Below are 17,824 nucleotides of genomic sequence, written 5' to 3' on the forward strand. Positions count from 1 at the left end.
CTTTTTCGTTTTTAATAACCTCTGTGTCACTTTCTTCACTATCAGAAGCGAATTATAATGACGAGGAATTTGATTTAAATCATATCAAAGACGGAGTATATCGAGATGAAATACTACATTTAGTAAGGAATTATAAGCCAAATAAAATAAAAACATCTGCCCTGAAGATATGGATAGTGCTGACAGATCAACTTCCAATTCATTGCGTGCCTTCAAATGCTGCAATTTAGTAGACAACTAACGACACCTTTTGGCCAAAATGTAAACTAAACGCCTAATACTGTATATAATTTACTTCAATGGTTAAACGGGGAAAGAACGGGATCCGTTCCTCAATAAAGGAAAAAAAACATATGCCCGCAGAAATCGCGGGATGAGAAAATTTTGCTACATTTGAGTTGCCCGTGGAAATCGCAGGATGATCAGCCAGAGGGTTAATGCCAAGGGTTGAGCAGTGAACATGAAATGCTTTCATTGTATACCGAAGTAAGGTGGTTATCCAGAGGCAAAGTTTTTGTCTTTTCGAACTTCGATCAGAAATTCAAATCTTCCTCTGTGATTCCAAAATGTGAATTGCAAAAATGTTTATTTAGTGAATTATTTAACACATTTAGCAGATATTTTGGAAAGAAAATGAATTAATTTAGAATTATAAGGGCAAAGTGTTAATTTGTTTACCATTAACGATAAAATAAATGCTATGACAAAAAAAAATCGAGTTAATAATTAAACTTTACACTTTTTACCGCTTTTAGAAAGTTTTCTAAACAAAAATAATTTGAAAATAAAAGAATTAGCATCTAGCATTAAAAATCATTGTTTTTCACTGATAAATAATTTCAACATGTATTTTTCCGAGGATTACAAAAAAGAAAATTGGATCAGATACCCATGTTGTTCAAATGTACTTGAAAGCTTATCTTGTGGGGGGGGAAAAAAAACGAGCAATTGATGGAGATTTTTTGTGACCGGACTCTAACTGAAGATTTCAAAAATAATGCACTTGTTAACTTTTGGCTGAACCACAGGAAAAAGAATTTAAAGGCATTTCAAATAAAGCTATTAAATTTTTATTGCCCTTTTGCGCAATCTATTTCATACTTGCCAACCTACGACACTCAAAAATCAGGAGATTTTTCACAAAGTTTAAAAAGACTTTTTAAATGATGAAAATATAGTTTTTAATAATGAATTAACTTTAAATAGTAACTAATTCTTAAATGCAAGCAAAACAAAAATACCTTACACATAAAAAAAAAAAAAAACATTTTTATTACCTGCATTGTTTAAAAAAACAAAAAAAAATCTTTAATCAGTTTTCGTACAAATGCTATAAACAGTGGCAGATTTTTCTTTCTTTAAGAAAGAAACTTCATAATTTTGTTCATAGCGATTGCCACGTAGGCCTGCTTTCACTAATAAAAGTTTTTCTAATGTGTCATCACTAATATTAGATCTAAATTTAGTCCTCGTTTTCGCAACAACACTGAAAATCCTCTCACAATCTGCATTGCGATGGGGAACAGTCAAGATGGCCAACGTAATTCCAGACAGTTCACTATATTTTAAAATTCCATCAGCATCTTTCAGTTTTCCAATTAAACTCCACTGGGTGTCAATCCTAGCTGATTTTATAACTTCATCCAAGTTTTCTAATTGTAAACTGCTGTTATGCAGCTGTTGGAACTGTTTCAATTTTTCCTTCCTTTAAGAACTCCTTTCAAGATAATAATAAATATCAACAATGTGTTCATCCACATTTATTGGTAAAGAAGCTGCCTCTTTTTCAGCTGCTAAATTTAAGAGGTGACAGGTGCACCTCATAATCTGCAAATATGAATTTTCCTTTCTTAAGATGCCTGCAGCACCAGTCTTCAAGCCTACTGGTGCATTATCGGCACCAAGTGCTAAGCAATTATCCAGAAGGACTGCATTTTCTTTTAATGTTTTAATAATTAGATGTGCTATATTAAAGCCTGTCAAATGTCCTTCTAAAGTGGAGACAGAAAGTACACTGCACGCAATTTCTGAAGACTCTGGATTAAAAAAAGAAACAACAATTGGATATAGTTTTGAATCGGTATCATTGCTTTCATCCACAGAGATGCAGAACGGAGCTGTTTTAATGCTGAATAACTGAAGAATTATTTTTCAAATCCATTTTTTTAACAATTGCACCTGTTCTGATCCTTGCACTTGAGTATTTCTTAGCAATTTCCCTATTGGGAAACATTTTTATATATAAAGCTACGGCGTGATCCGATGCATTCAGTGGCAGGTTATGCTCTAGTAAAAAAGCAGAGAACAGACATTCTGCATTAATAACTTTTCGGTTCTTTGTTTCCGAAGAGAAATTTAATTTTTCGTTTTTTCAAAACAACTCATGTTGTCCTTGTATTTTTGTGTACGCACATGTTTGAGAACATCCGCTCTTCCACCATGCGAAATAGAAAAATCGCAACGACAGGCGGTACACATCGCGAATTTATTACATTTCCTTGAGGAAATAATGGAAGGAAAATCAACTGTGTACGATTTTTTTAATTGGAAATGAGTATTTCACCTTTCTCGCAGACATAACAAAAGATGATAATTTCTAAAACTATTTCCCGAAAGCACGTGTACTCACACAACTCAGGACAAAATGACCGAAATAACTAAAGAACATCCAAATAACAGCTTGCTTTGTCCTCATTGGTTAATATATGCCAGATGACACGCAGTGGAGCACGATGCTCATTGGAGAACTGAAGAACGACGTTTCTGGATACGTATATGCTCTCACTCACAAAGCAGAAGTTATCTAATTTTCAAGGTTTTGTTTTAGATATAATCTAGAGAAAATTCAATTGATTTCAGACGTCCAAAATCAATTTTTTTTTTTTTTTTTTTTTTTTTTTGTTCATATAACCAAGTATTAAGCCAAGTTCCATAAAAATCATGAGAAATTTTAAGAATAAGAAAAAGTCGGGAGAAATATATTGTAAATTGGGTTGGCGGGAGTGCGGTTGAAAATCAGGAATCTCCCGCCTAAATCAGGAGAGTTGGCAACTCTGCTATTTGTGTGATCAAGGATTTTCTTTCATGTTACATTTGAAAAATAAATACAGAACAATGTTAACGGTAGATCCTAATTTACGCTTAAAACTAAGTGAAATAAAACCAGACATAAAGAGGTTGATATCTCTTAAGAAGGTCCAAATTTCACATTAAATTTTGGAATTAAAATATTATAATTTAAATTAAATTGACTACCATTTTAATTATAAAAATTTAAATTATAGTCAATTTTTAATCTAAAATGTTTATGTGTGCATATTTAATACAAATAGCCAACAGCTTGTTCAAATGGCAAAATATATATTTTTAATGAGAAATTAAAAAATAATCATATTAAAATGTAGTGGTGGTACTAAAGATCTTCAATTTTTGTTTAGATGGTATGCATTAGTCAAAAGGTTGAGAACCGCTGGTCTAGAGATTTAATAAATAGCAAGCAGATTTTATGTCAAACAGCATAGGTTAGAAATGAGAAGTAAAATCATAACCAGCATGATCTGTAACAGAGACTGGCTGTTGCAACTACTGTTGCTTGCCTAGAAAAGAGACCTGCTGATCAAAACAAACCTGAACACCTGATGTTGCCATTGTTGGCAAATTTTGAAAGTTACTTGTTATGCTCTATCTGCTGTAGTTAGCATCCTAGCTTCATGTACATTTTCTGCAGTTGTAATCCAGTTAATATAATTTAAGGTTCCAATAAGCCACTAAAGTACCAGAGGTGATAAGTTGTTTTGTATTATTTTAAGTCTCACTAGCTGTAAGGAATAAGTTTTATGTTAATTTTTACATTTTTATGTTGTATTTTGTGACCACAGTAAGTATTAATGAAAGGCAGTAGCTCGTTTTAACATGCAGAGATAACTTTTAAGGGTGAGCAATTAGTTACAAATAACTAAATTAGGTACCCACAGTCATTATAGATTTACATGGTCACAGTTGAATCTTTTTATTTTTAAAAAATGTTTATTAAAAAAGCCCTGTTAAAATCACAATTTAATAACATTTCACAGTTTAAAACACATGCAATTTATGACATTGATTCTAAATTGTATTAGGATAATTATACATTAAAAGCTACAAAACATTTACGTTTTATAGCTTTAACATACAATGAAATATTTATGCAGTTTTTTAATTTGAAAACTTTACAGACATTGACAAATGTATATCACTTTCCTTCTCTTTAAGCATTTTTTCTAACAATAAGAAATTTGTTTAAATATGCAAACCAATGTTTTCACTAGTTTCTGCTGCACTTCCTTACTTGTTAATGTCTCGACAATAAACCTACACGGGTTTATTTGATCTAGTGAAAGTTTAGCAGTTGAAAAACCCTGATAGATGTGAAGAAAATTATTACCATGTCTGAAAGTAACTATAAAGTCAGATAAAGACTTAAATAAACCTCTTTGTTTAAACAAGACTTGGAACATAAATGGAAGTTTCTATGCTAATAAAATCAACAACAGCTTGTTGTTATGTAACTCAACAGGAACAGTCAAATTCAAATTAAAAATGTGGACTAATAGGTCAGGCTGGTAACAGAGCCAGCGTTAAATTTTCAGAATTTATTGGCACACCGAGCAACAAAATTTAGATATGGCAAAACTTTTACAATTTAGAACAGGCACTGGGAGCAGAATTTAGAGAAGAACTAGGCAGCAGAATTTAGGACCCACAGAAATTGCATCTGGTGTGAAAATGCCTAGCGCCAGCTTTGTGTATGATGCATTGAGACATATCTGATGAATTTTTTTTAATTGCAAATTTTTAATTTCTTTATTAATAGAAAAATTCTTTTTTACAAATGCCTATCCATGTCATAAGCATTTTTGATATTTTCCATGCTTGTGTCAAGTGAAAAGAAGAGAAAGGGAAATATACATGTTAAGAAAAAGACTTTTAGAACCAGAAGTTAATTATTCAAATATTATGTTTTCATTGTTCTGCCAAAAATTTTCCAAAATATAAGAAATTCACAATAAACTTCCTGTAAAATACATCCATTACATGATAATTCCATGAAGACATTTTTCATTTTGTCTAATTTTTTCTGGAATCTTCTAGAATCCTAGCTCTATAAATCATGGTTTCATATCGTTCTAAACTTTTCAAGGTACAATGTCAAAAAAAAAAAAAAATTCAAAAGAAAATTTACCCCTACTAATTCTGTAACAATAAAAAGGGCAGAAAAACTTTAGCAGGAAAAAAAATGTAAAATGAATTTTATTGAGGAAACTAATGTAAGGGGGCAGGGGACTCTTACCATGAAAAAATAAAGAAGGCATTTTCAAATAATTACATACCTATTTTAATTTTGCTAAGTTTGTTTCGTAAATTGTGTTTTATAGCATTTGTTACCTTGTTTATTTTTTAAATTGAAAATACTGTAATAATAAGTCAGAATGTAAAGTAATGCCACATTATAATATGACAGGAAAAAAATAAAAAAGTTTTGTTTTAATATTATTAACTATAATTTTAATATATTACCATTATTTTAATGAAATTTTATCAATGTTGCAATACTTCAAAAAAATCATCTAAAAATTCACAAATCTCTGAATTAAACATTTTGTATAGAAAGTGATTTTGAAATTGCCAAAATGTTGATAAGTCACTAAATTTATAACTGAATAAATGAATTCACATCATCAAAAGGGAAAAACTTTTAAGAGATCTTCATTAGGAAAAAAAAAGTAATAATTTTGAAATGCTTACATTTCATTTCTTGCCCCAAAACTCCAGTTTTACATTGTTGATGTTAGAAATAGGAACAAATTCAAACGATAACCCATAAAATACATATTTGTCAGTGAATCACCAAAAATATTCCTACAAAATACTAATTCATACTAAAAATGGCAGTCTTAAAAACAGACAGAAAATTTAGATGATTTTGGCCGAAGTTAAGGACATTTAAGGGCCAATAATCGATTCCAAAAACACTAAGGACTCTTAAGAACTGTACGAACTCTGTTAATACTTCATCAGGAATTCTAAACACATGCTGCTTTTAAATTTTCTAATTTAGCTGTATTGTATATAGCATATGATGCTTAATAATAAGATTAAAAGGACAAAAAGGATTGAGTGCAACAGCAGACTGGTAGACCATGAGCTCGGCAAGAGCATAGAAAAACCTGGACAAGCCCTTTGGGGTGCCTTTTAAAATCTGAGCCCTTTCAGTTTTTTGTTTGTTTTGCTTGCTGGTTGTTCAGAAGTCCAAAAATTAAATTATTCTGGAAACTATATGTCCATATTTCAGACTTTCTACTGCAGTTTAATAAAGTTTTCATTTCACTGTAATTCAATAAAAGATTTTATATTTACTTGTAGAATTATGTTACTATATATACCTAAAGCATCACATTAAGAATATTATGACAAGGGTTAATTTTGAAATAAGACACTTTAGACAGATTTATCACAAGCATATTACTGTTTTCAGAATAGAAAGGAAGAACAACTCTACTAAAAAGAATACTTTAAGAGCTATAGCAAATTAAAGCTAAATACAAGTGCTTAGCTAGTCCTTTATATGCACTGTTTCCAAAGAAGTCCTTACCCAGGCTTAATTTTTGCAACTGTTGGACACTGACATACATTTTTAATTGACATTACAACTGTCACTGATGCTGTAATGTCAAATGGAAGTACAAGACATTATCATGCAATTGTCATTAACATTAATATAATGTTTTAAATGATGTAAATATGTTTTGAATTTTTTCAATTTAAATTAGGCTCTCATAAAACAAAAATTGACCAAGCTATTTAATTTCAAAATATCTGATATTTGATATAACTCAATTTGCCTTCAAGAGTCTATGAATAAATGCTATATATTCCGGCATATAATGCGCACCTATAATTTCAAACTACACTTTTTTAAGTACATTTGCAGTATAATGCACACCTTTTTCTTTATGAAAAAACCTGAAAGATACATGTGCGATGTTTTTATCTTTCAAAGTCATTCAATTGAAGTTTTTTCCCAATAGTACACCGAATGTGGAACCAGTGTGTGTGGGGGGGAAATGCTTAAAGGAGTAAATTATTCTGCAGAAAGGGTGGGTTGTATTTGATGCAGGTGTGCACAAGAATGTTATTCTAGGGTTTTGAGATAAGGAGGGACATAATTTAGGGTAAGAAATGAATTCGAGGTTTTGTTTTCTCTTCCTATAGTCATCTGAATGTTTTTTCTTTCTGTAATCATCTGAAGCCACAAGTTTGAAGCGAACATCGAAGGCCGCATTTGCTTAGTTGAAATATAGCTGATCTAGTGATCCTTTTAGTAGTAAATATGGTTCCTGCCAAACAAAATAAATACAGTGCTGGTTTCAAATATGAAGTCATTCAATTTCCACGAGGAAACAAAAATCATGCTGCAGCAAGGTGTTTGGCATTGATGAAAGCTCCATATGCGAAAGAAAAATGACAAGCACAATAATTAATCTGTTTAAAGGAAATTATCTGATAATGAAAATTTTGAAGTTCATAAGGTGTGTCATTTCTTTTAAATTAAACAGAATTTGGGTACATGAAATTTCTGTATGTTATTTTCCTTATTTTTAAATGTATTACCGTAATTTCCGGAAGAAAGGCCGCATTAGCGTAAACGCCGCACTCGAGAAAAATGCCGGGAAAAAAATTAAAATTACACAAACGCCGCATCAGCGTAAACACCGCAATAGATTAAATTGTGCGTGACATCGTCGTGGGCCGTATAGATGCAAAAACTCAACCTAAGTCCTGATATATGACATACCAGTTAAGAAAAATGCATGAAATGAAACCATAATTCAAAAATAAATTAAAGGTAAGAAATGTATAGCTTCTGTGCCATTTAGAGACATTTTCAAAAATTTTCCGCTCCCTAATTAAAAACTGTCCAACAAGTACTTGTACCCTAACTGATGGGATCTGTATTTGGCAGAATGCCAACAAAAATCCATTCATGCTGAAGAGGAAATATGTCAGAGTTCGTTATTGCGAGGCAGGTGGAGTCGTGTCCGCCTTTGAAAAAAATTGCAGAAAAGGCAGGGGTGGAAAGAGGATGGGTCCTGGAAGATTCATCGAATGGCAGAGGAAAGAGACTATTCAAACGGATGAGAATGTTGATTTGAAAGGGGGAAGAATGTTATTGTTCTGAGATCTCGTTTAGGGCGAATAAGGCATGTAAGTCTGTTCAAGGGAAAGAATGTAAACAAAATAACGTTCGCAAAAAGCAACTGAGTGGTCTTTTGTGTGGGAACAGCACCAATCTATGCACAATGACAAGGCCATCCAAACTATGTACAATGACCATCATAGGAAATATTTTATTTTTAGTGCACCTAAACGCCGCACCCGCTGAAAATTTAAGTTTTAAACACGTAAACACCGCTGCGTTTCTTAAGGAAATTACGGTACTTTTTTTTATATTCAGCTTAAAACCTGCACCCTTAAAATTCAATCTCACTTTTTGCATTAAAAGTGCACATTACACACTGGAATGTACTTTAAATCAGAATAACTTGAGATTCATTTTCCCCCTTTAAATTCCATTCAATAATATTCTTCCATCATTTAATACTGCGTTACATCTTCAATTCATAATTTTATTACCATTAGTATGCCAAAGGAATTTTCTGTGTTTATGTGTTATCCTGTTAATTGTAAAACTTTTAAAAAGCAGTATGATTTAGTGTAAATTATGCTATTACAACCACCTTAATAGAAATGGCCAAATTTTCAGAATGTGCCATATTCTGGCAACCATGTGCATAATCATTCTTCAAGCAACAATATTCATAATAATCCTTTGGTCAAGCAACAACAATTACTAACATCTACATAATATTTTATAATTGTCATTTCCGTATGTGTTCTTTTTATTTTATTCCAAGTTTCAACAGTTTTTATAAACAAATCATATTTTTTGACTTAAATTTAATTTTCAAATATGAATTTGTGGAACTTGCCAGCAATGGAAAAAGAATTGCAAAAAAATTTTTGCATGAATACAGACAAAATCTCTAAATAGAACAACAAGGAGATGTGTTTATTAGATAGCCAGTGCTGCTGAGTTTTGTGTAATACAAAGTCTCTGCAATCCTCCGATGTTTTTTTTTTTTTTAAGCAAAAATAGATCTGTAAATAATGCTTGACAACTAATGATAAATATTTATTATTTGGGAATTTTTTCAAGAAAATGTCACGAAAATCACCAACTTTAACCCGATAAGTAACCTTTATCTTTTCATCCACAAACAAATTAAAAAAAAAAAAAAAAGCCAGAGTTTGACGATTGCAGATCTTGGACTTCCTACTGCATTGCTAATGCAAACAAAATACAGGGTGATTATAATTAAAGTTTATGTTTCAAAACGCTATAAAAAAAGAACCACGCATGAAAATGATGCCAAATTTGAAAGGAATGTTATTGAAGAAAGCGGAAAGCGTATGGCAGAAGAAAAAAATTAGTTTCAAAAGTTAGCAACAGATGGCGCTGCAAGCGGAAGAAGACGTAAATTAAAATGTTAGTTAAATTTCAGTGTTATAAAGCCGCCAGGTACCAAGCTGTTCCTCATTTCGCGTCTCAGATGTTCACCATGGGTGTTTCACTGCAGGACCGCGCTCTGCTGGTAAAGCTGTATTACAAGAATGATGATTGTGCAAGAGTAGCTCTGCAAAAATTCAGGACACTGAAGGGTATAAAAGAAGGCGTTGGTCCAATGAGTGTCATAGGTCTAAAGAAAATGATGCAAAAATTCGAAACGACAGGTTTGTTTGATGTGCAATCTGGAAGAGGGAGAAAGCGAGTGCATTCGACGGTAGTTGAAGAAGTGGCCACAGCATTACAGGAAGGGTCGGCCGGTGGTGTGCAACCGTGTAGTGCACGAGGAATTGCCCGAACATTGGACAGGCCTACGAGCACGGTGCTGAAAATTGTACGAAACATCCTGCAATGCTATCCGTACAAAATTGGCCATGTGCAGGAGTTTCTTCCGTCTGACCTGACAGCTAGGGAGACGTTTGCGTTAGAATTCCTGGCTCGCATGGAAGTGGATAATGAATGGCCGTGGAAAATTTTGTGGACAGATGAAGCCCATTTCCATCTGGCAGAATACGTGAATACCCAGAATTGTCGAATATGGGCAACAGAAAATCCACTGGCAACGCACCCCGTACCACTTCATCCTGAAAAGGTCACGGTATGTTGTGGCTTTACGGCTTCATTCATCCTACAACCATATTTTTTCGAGCAGACGAGTGCTTCCGGTCCTGTTACCGCAACCGTCACTGGTCAGAGGTATCCGTCTCTTTTGCGCAACCACGCGATTCCAGCTCTGCAACAGCGTGGATGTGTGGATGAAATCATTTTTATGCAAGATGGCGCTCCTCCGCACATTGCAAATCCCGTGAAGCAGCTGCTGAGGCGCCATTTCGGAAATGCTCGAATTATCAGCCGTCATTTCCCTACAGCCTGGCCGTCCCGATCGCCTGATCTTACTCCGTGTGATTTCTGGCTGTAGGGATATCTGAAGGATGTTGTGTTCCATGCTCCAATTGAAAATTTAGCGGAATTAAAGGCACGCATTTCGCAACACTTTCTTAACAACACCCCGGAGACACTGCGATCCGTTGTGGAACATGCTGTTTGTCGCTTTCAACTTGTTGCACACAACGGTGGACACCATATTGAACATGTTTTGCGCCAGTCTCGCTACAGTTCCGAACTTCTTTGATGAATGGTTCTTATGCGGTATGTCGCCGCAAAACTCTTGAAACCGATTCGTCCCTTTCGATGTGATATGTACAGTCATGCAAATAAAATTATTCAACAATTCTAATTTGTCAATGCGTTTTTATGTGTAACTTCCATCTTAGCCGTTGTTTTACGAATCATTTCTCTTTTCTCGTCGTGATTCTGCCGCTTACAGCGCCATCTGTTGCTAACTTTTGAAACTAAATTTTTTCTTCTGCCATCCGCTTTCCGCCTTCTTCAATAACATTCCTTTCAAATTTCACATCATTTTCATCAGTGGTTCTTTTTTTATAGCGTCTTGAAACTTAAACTTTAATTATAATCACCCTGTACTGTAAAGTTAATGCAAACAAAATAAATAGACACTGCTCAGGAATACAAAGATTTCTACACATAGTAAGTTAATAACATGTACATATTTTATGATTCACAAAGTAAAATTTATCTTTTAAATAAATCAATTATTACTCACAGGAAGTATGCCTGGAACAGCATCAGCAATTGAAGCTAAGAATACCAAATTTCGATGGAGAATCTGTTGATACCTTAAAAAGAAAAATGAGCAAATTAAATGTATGTTTAGACTTATTCAGATGTTATAACTGAGATTTTTGCAGGAATAAAGAATAACATTTAAATTCTGATATCACTTTGTCATACTATACATGATTAGCCTGCTTCAAGGAGAAGTACCAGAAAGAACCTTTTGCCCAAATTTTACATTTATTATTTATCTGAGTAAATTGTGTGCTTTATAAACTGTTTCAAATTTGTTTTTATATATGTTCTTTAAACTATCCATTGCAAAAATTCTGATGAGCATTTCTGACTCATTTTCTATTCAAGAGTATTTAATGATGTCATATAAGTTAAATACTGACTGCAGAATCAGTTATCATTGAGGGATATCCCTACTGAAAAGGTTACAAAAATCAAGTATTTAAAAGTTAGGTTATTCAAATACAGCAAAGCTCACACAGGTTTTCGGCTTAAGGGATTGATGCCTTTGTGGAGAAACTTTTAAGAGAAAATGGCTCATATTCATGTTACACATGGGGAAAAGGATGAAAACCAATCATGAAGCCAGCCTGTCTGACTGGTTCGAGCTATCAGCATTCAGCAGTCTTAACCATTTTGTCACTGCTGAGACAAAGTATTTTACCCTAAATTACACATCAATAGGAGCATTTCCTCTCTTAACTTTCAAATATAAGTGCAATAGTATATTTGGATATAGTATATTTTAAATACTGAGACCACTAAAAGAGTTAAAGCAGGCATTCTTAAGCAAGGAAAACTGCCCAATATTTCATATATAGAGTCTCTATAATTAAAAAACCCTATTTCAAAACTGCCTACAAGCGAAACCAGTGATCAGAAAATCCTAAAATTTTATGGTGGGCCTTATGAAGGGATGAGGAATGTCTTTCAAGGAGAAAAAAAAATTTTTTTTTACAAATAGAGTCACTAGAGAGCATTTTACTTTGAAAACCTGTAGTAAAAATGTGAATCTGTGTTGAAGTTATGCAGCAACTGTTATAAAACCTAGAAACATTCCCGGAGACTTTGTTTTTAATGTGCTTGATGTTCACAATGACGATAAGTTTACGAGATCATGTCTTTTTTAATAAAATTGTTTTGCCAAAACAGCGGGCACTTTCATAGTGTGTGACCTTCCAAATCCCCAGACCTCAATCCATGTAATTTTTGGATCTGAGAACATTTAAAATATCTGGTATGTCATGACAATCCAAGAACTTTACCTGATCTTAAAGCTAACATATCACGACCTGTGTTGAACATTTTGCAGCACACACTTCGGTCAACTGTGGAACATGACAGCTGAAAATGAGGTACCTGAAAACATTTCAGATGGTAGCTGAAAATGATAGCCTTCATGTGGAACATGTTTTCTTGCAACAAAATTTGTACAACTGTAAAACTATTATAAAGGTGTAGATAAATATATAATTTATTAGCTATCTGTAACTTTTTTTTTTTTTCCTCGCTGAAAGACATTCTCATCCCTTCATTAAGTCTGCCACAAAATTTTACAATTTTCTGATTACTGGTTTTCCTTGCAGGCAGCTTTGAAATAGGGTTCTTTAATTATGAGGCGTATTCGGAAACTAAGTACTGTTTTGAAAAAAAAAATAGTAAAACAATTTTTTCGAATCCAATTTTATTTTTACATGAAAATACATGTCTTAAACTATTTTTCAACATAGTTTCCGCCAATGATCAAACACTTGTCATAGCGGGTGACCAGTTTTTGTATACCATCGTCAAAGAAACTTCCCACCAGTTTCGATAACCACGACTCCACAGCATTTTTCGTGTCATCGTCAGATCCAAAGCACTCGCCACCAAGCTCGCGCTTCATGTGCAGGAACAAGCGATAGTCGAACGGCGCCAAGTCCGGCTGTACAGCGGGTGATCGAACTGCTCCCAATGAAACTGTCGAATTAACGATTGAGTGACACCAGCAGTATGGGGCCGAGCATTGTCATGGAGCAACACAATTCCTTTACTGAGCATTCCTCTTTGTTTGTTTTGAATGGCATGCCTTAGTTTTGTTAGTCTCACAATATCGTGCTGCATTAATGGTTTCACCCCTGGGAAGAAATTCAGTAAGCAAAACGCCTTCCCAATCCCAGAAGACAGTGCACATGATTGTTTGTGATGACATTGTCACTTTGAACTTTTGTTTTTCCGGAGAATGAGTGTGTCTCCACTCCATCAATTGTTGTTTCGATTCTGGTGTGAAATGACACACCCAAGTTTCATCACCTGTCACAATTTGGTTTAAAAAGTTTTCTCCCTCATCACTGTACCGCGTGAGAAATGTCAGGGCACTACCAAGTCGCTTTGTTTTGTGAACATCAGTGAGCATTTTTGGAACCCATCGGGAACACAGTTTGCGATAATTCAAGCGGTCAGACACAATTTTGAACAAAATAGTACGTGAAATTTGTGGAAATGCCTCTGAAAGAGTTGTCATTGTGAAGCGTCTGTTCTCATGAATTGCTTCATCAACTTTCCTTACCAAATCATTGGTGACAACAGAAAGCTGACCACTCCGAGCCTCGGCGTGGACATTTGTTCGACCTGCATTAAACATTCTTACCCACTTTCTCACCATTCCATCACTTATCGTGTATTCACCGTAAACTTCTGTCACTTGACGATAAATTTCGGCCAGTTTAACATTCCTCGCATTCAAAAATTTAATCACGGCACGAATCTCACAGTCAGCGGGAGAACTAATTGTCTTAAGCATTTTGAATGTGCACAGCAAACTGAAAACACAACATAGAGCAACCAAAATGGTGACAATTGAAAGTCAGTGAACAAGAAACTTAGTTTCCAAATACGCTACGCAGACACCCTGTACATTCAGGTTTTGAAGACAATTCTTTAAAGGGAAAAAGTAAACTACAAGCTTTTAAGAAAATTTTAGAGTAGTTTCCTTTTAAGAAATGTTCTTGGTTACAAGAACTGTTACTTTCGGGGCTCATTTTATCATCTCTATTCTTTCACCCATTAATATAGAAATCTTATAGGCAATGCTGCTATAAAAAAGACCATTTCTAAATACTTTTCATCTAATTTGTTTTATGACAAATTTCCAATTTCTTGTCTGTTGCATCCTACACCAGGAGCTTTGCACCAACTTTTGTTTGATGACACTCTAGTATAACATGAAACAGTTGGTTTCCCTAATAGAAGCAAAATTAACAAAGAAGATTTATTTTTCATATGAAGGCAAAAAAAAAAAATGAAATTTAAACAATACAGGATTTACAGTAAATGCTCTGTCTTTCAAGTTGAGTTGCTATACTAAAATCTTATTATGAAATTAATTCAAAAGTGAAGTTTTGGTTTGATGTTCATGTAATTTTATAGTCAAAAGTCTTTCATCCGGACGTCGATAATGTGGAATGATCTATAATCCGGACCTCAAAACTACAAACTTTCTGCACATGCATAAACACATAATGCGTTTACATGTGCGCATAATACCTTTACGCATGCACATAATGCATTTATGCATGTGTGTTTAATGTATAACAGATGGTATAAGCTAAGCTAAAATTATCTAATTATCTATTTCAGTTAATGTTGCAAATTGCGTTGTTCCTTAATCTTCGAATCGGATCCGGCTTACTATTTTTTGTAGACTGTTAGAGCAATTTCATAAAAGTAAGCTTGAACTTTCAATTATGTCAAATAGAATTTCCGATCCTGGAGCTGCCAAAGGATCTACAAAGCAAAAGCATGTTTTGATATCAATCAAACAAAAAGTGGAATTGCTGCAAAAAATGGATAAAGGCATGAAGAAAGTGACAGAGAGGTTAGTGAAAAGGAAAAAATTTCGATTGACAAGGTAGTCGGTTTTTCTCGGCACAGCAATTACAGAACTTAAACAGCGGAACTATGTAACTGAACAAGAAATTATGTTTGTTTATAGAATTAAAGAGAAAGTATCAGCACATAAAACGAAGCAACTTAAACAACTTACATTGAAAGAAATGTTTAATAAAATAAACAAATAAATATTAAGTTTTTTTTTTTTTTTTTTTTTTTTTTTTTTTTTGTTTGTAAATGTTGATACCCTTTAGATCATAATTGTTCTTTATTTCATAAATTATGGTTTCATATTTTTAATTTTAATTCCCCCCCCATCTTACCAGATTTAAACCAATGATTTATAATCCGGAAAAACCGATAATCCGGAATCGCCAAAGTCCCGACGAGTCCGGATTAAAGACTTTTGACCGTACACTGATATCTTTCCTCACTACAATCATTGCAGAAAATTAATATTACATGGAAATTTGTTGTTGAAAACTCAGGTAACTCAGTAAGATTTCATCGTTTACATACAGAGAGTGTGCACACGTTTTTGCAACAATTTTGTAAAGATTTTATGTATGAACAAACCTTAGAATTTTATTTTCTACAATAGGTTCAGTCTGATAGCCCTTTTATTGAACTATCATATTATATCTTGATTTCCAAGATAAAAGTCCTTTTCTTAAAACCTCAAGGTTGATCTTATCCCACTGCTCCTTCACAAAGCTTCCAGAGTCCTATCAGTGTTTTGGGATGTCGTTTATAAAGTCTAAATGCACAGTAATCCATAGGAGACACATCAGGGGACTTGGACAGGATGCATTTAAATGGAATAGCTTCAATTTCGGTTTCATTTCTCATTTTTTCAAAAAACAGAGCAGTAGATTTACAGGTATGGCTTGGAGCCTAATCCTGATGAAACTTGATGGAATTTCTTCTTTAAAAATAAGTGTTAAAACATATTTTTGATAGTAATCCAAATTCATTTTTAACATTTTTTTCTACTTTCCTTATTTTAAGTTTTTCGTTATAAGAGAATCCAATAATGACCATAAAACCTTTTGAAAAACTTTCCTCCTTTTCTCTGAACCAATATATTAAGTCTTTTTCTCCTCTTTTTCTGTAGTGAATCGATCTTTTTCTATCGGAATCAGATAAGTATATCCAAGCCTCATCAATTGTAACTATATATTTCCATTTTTCTCCTGCCAAATAGTTTCCATACAGCAGTCTGCACATAGTCTTATGCTGAGAAATATGTTTAGGCATTAAGCGATGAACATAATTTTTGGGGGGATTGGCTTTAAATCAGATTTTATAAATTTGTTCACAGTTCCTACAGAGATATTTAAAAATTTGGCAACAGCCCTTTTGGGGGGGGGCAGGATTTTCCTTTAAAACATAAGATGAGACTTTAGATTTAATAAGAGCTGTATGTACCTTTACTGGATATACATTTTTTGCCTTTTTTTCCAGTCAAATGTAAACTTTGACGTTTCTTTCATTTCATATTAATTATGTCACTTATTTTACAAGTAGAAATATTAAATAACCATGCTTTTCACATATTTTTTAATAGTTGAATAAGAGTATTTCTCTTTGGACAGAGCATAAATATTAGACTTCCATCCATTGTTTATATTTACAGCAACATTTTAAAGAAAAGAATATTTTTAATGCTGTTAGACAATAACTGAACCATATTCCAATTTGATGGCAGTCACATCTGTATTTAAAAATTAATATTTAAATTCATGGAGAAAATCAAAAGTCTTACAAAAATGTTTAAACACCCTCTGTATGTTTTACTTACATGCATGAGCAGAGTGGAAATTTTAAAAACGAGATGGCTGGTTCATTGCCAAAAATAGCAAAGAAATGGTTTCTCTCTGGAAATGCTTTTACAAAAAAGATGCATATATACTTAAAATACAAAATATATTATATTCCTTAACTACAGTGTACAGAAATGTGTTTCTTCACACTGTTCCTCAAATTAAAAATTAACAAACATTTCCCACCCCCCTGAATTTTATAATACATATCACGTTTAAGATAATTCTTTAAACTAACAATAATTTTCAGTACTCTCCTGGCAGCATTCGATAATTCAGGCTCTGACTGTAATTCAGTCTACATTTAAAGAAATCTTAGTCTTCAAAATTAAAAGGATCTGATTAGTCAATTTCACTAAACTTATAACTTGTTGCTTTTCAAACAATTAAAATATACAGCCAATTAGCAAATAAGCAAATCTGCATAAATACCTATACATATTACAACATACATACATACACAGTCCAAAGTCCGAGATCCACAATGATCTAAAATCTGCACCTCAAAGGCACCAAAACTTTTTTTTCCGGTATGCTTTATGCATGCACATTCGCCCCCCCCCCATAATAAAACAAATGGACAGTCCTGGTTCTTAATTTCATTTTGCCATTAAACAAAATATCTCGTTATTGAAGAAACAATCATTTTAGCATAATCAATAATTGATCAATAATTTGGTTCCGTAGATGCACATCTGCTCAGCACTTAGAAAAGAAGGGCTATAGAAAACTTTTCCCTCTGAAACAGGAAGTGAGGAGTGATGATGTAGCAATGTTGACACTGACTGCAAAGACACAATTCGTAGCAAAGAAATAA

The 17,824-nt window shown here is 33.3% G+C and overlaps 1 pseudogene across 1 annotated transcript in view; it reads right to left on the reverse strand.

The window, feature by feature from the left end:
- The window catches only part of LOC118201555 (uncharacterized), a 94,040-nt pseudogene that overhangs the window by 51,339 nt on the left and 24,877 nt on the right, over positions 1–17,824 (reverse strand). Inside the window, exon 3 of the transcript XR_015043393.1 lies at positions 11,289–11,361. The product of XR_015043393.1 is annotated as an uncharacterized LOC118201555 (transcript). The remainder of the gene's footprint in view (positions 1–11,288; positions 11,362–17,824) is intronic.

Source organism: Stegodyphus dumicola, chromosome 10 (genome assembly GCF_044657685.1).
Source record: "Stegodyphus dumicola isolate Sdum_Otavi_A_Nest chromosome 10, ASM4465768v1".
NCBI classification, from domain to species: domain Eukaryota; kingdom Metazoa; phylum Arthropoda; class Arachnida; order Araneae; family Eresidae; genus Stegodyphus; species Stegodyphus dumicola.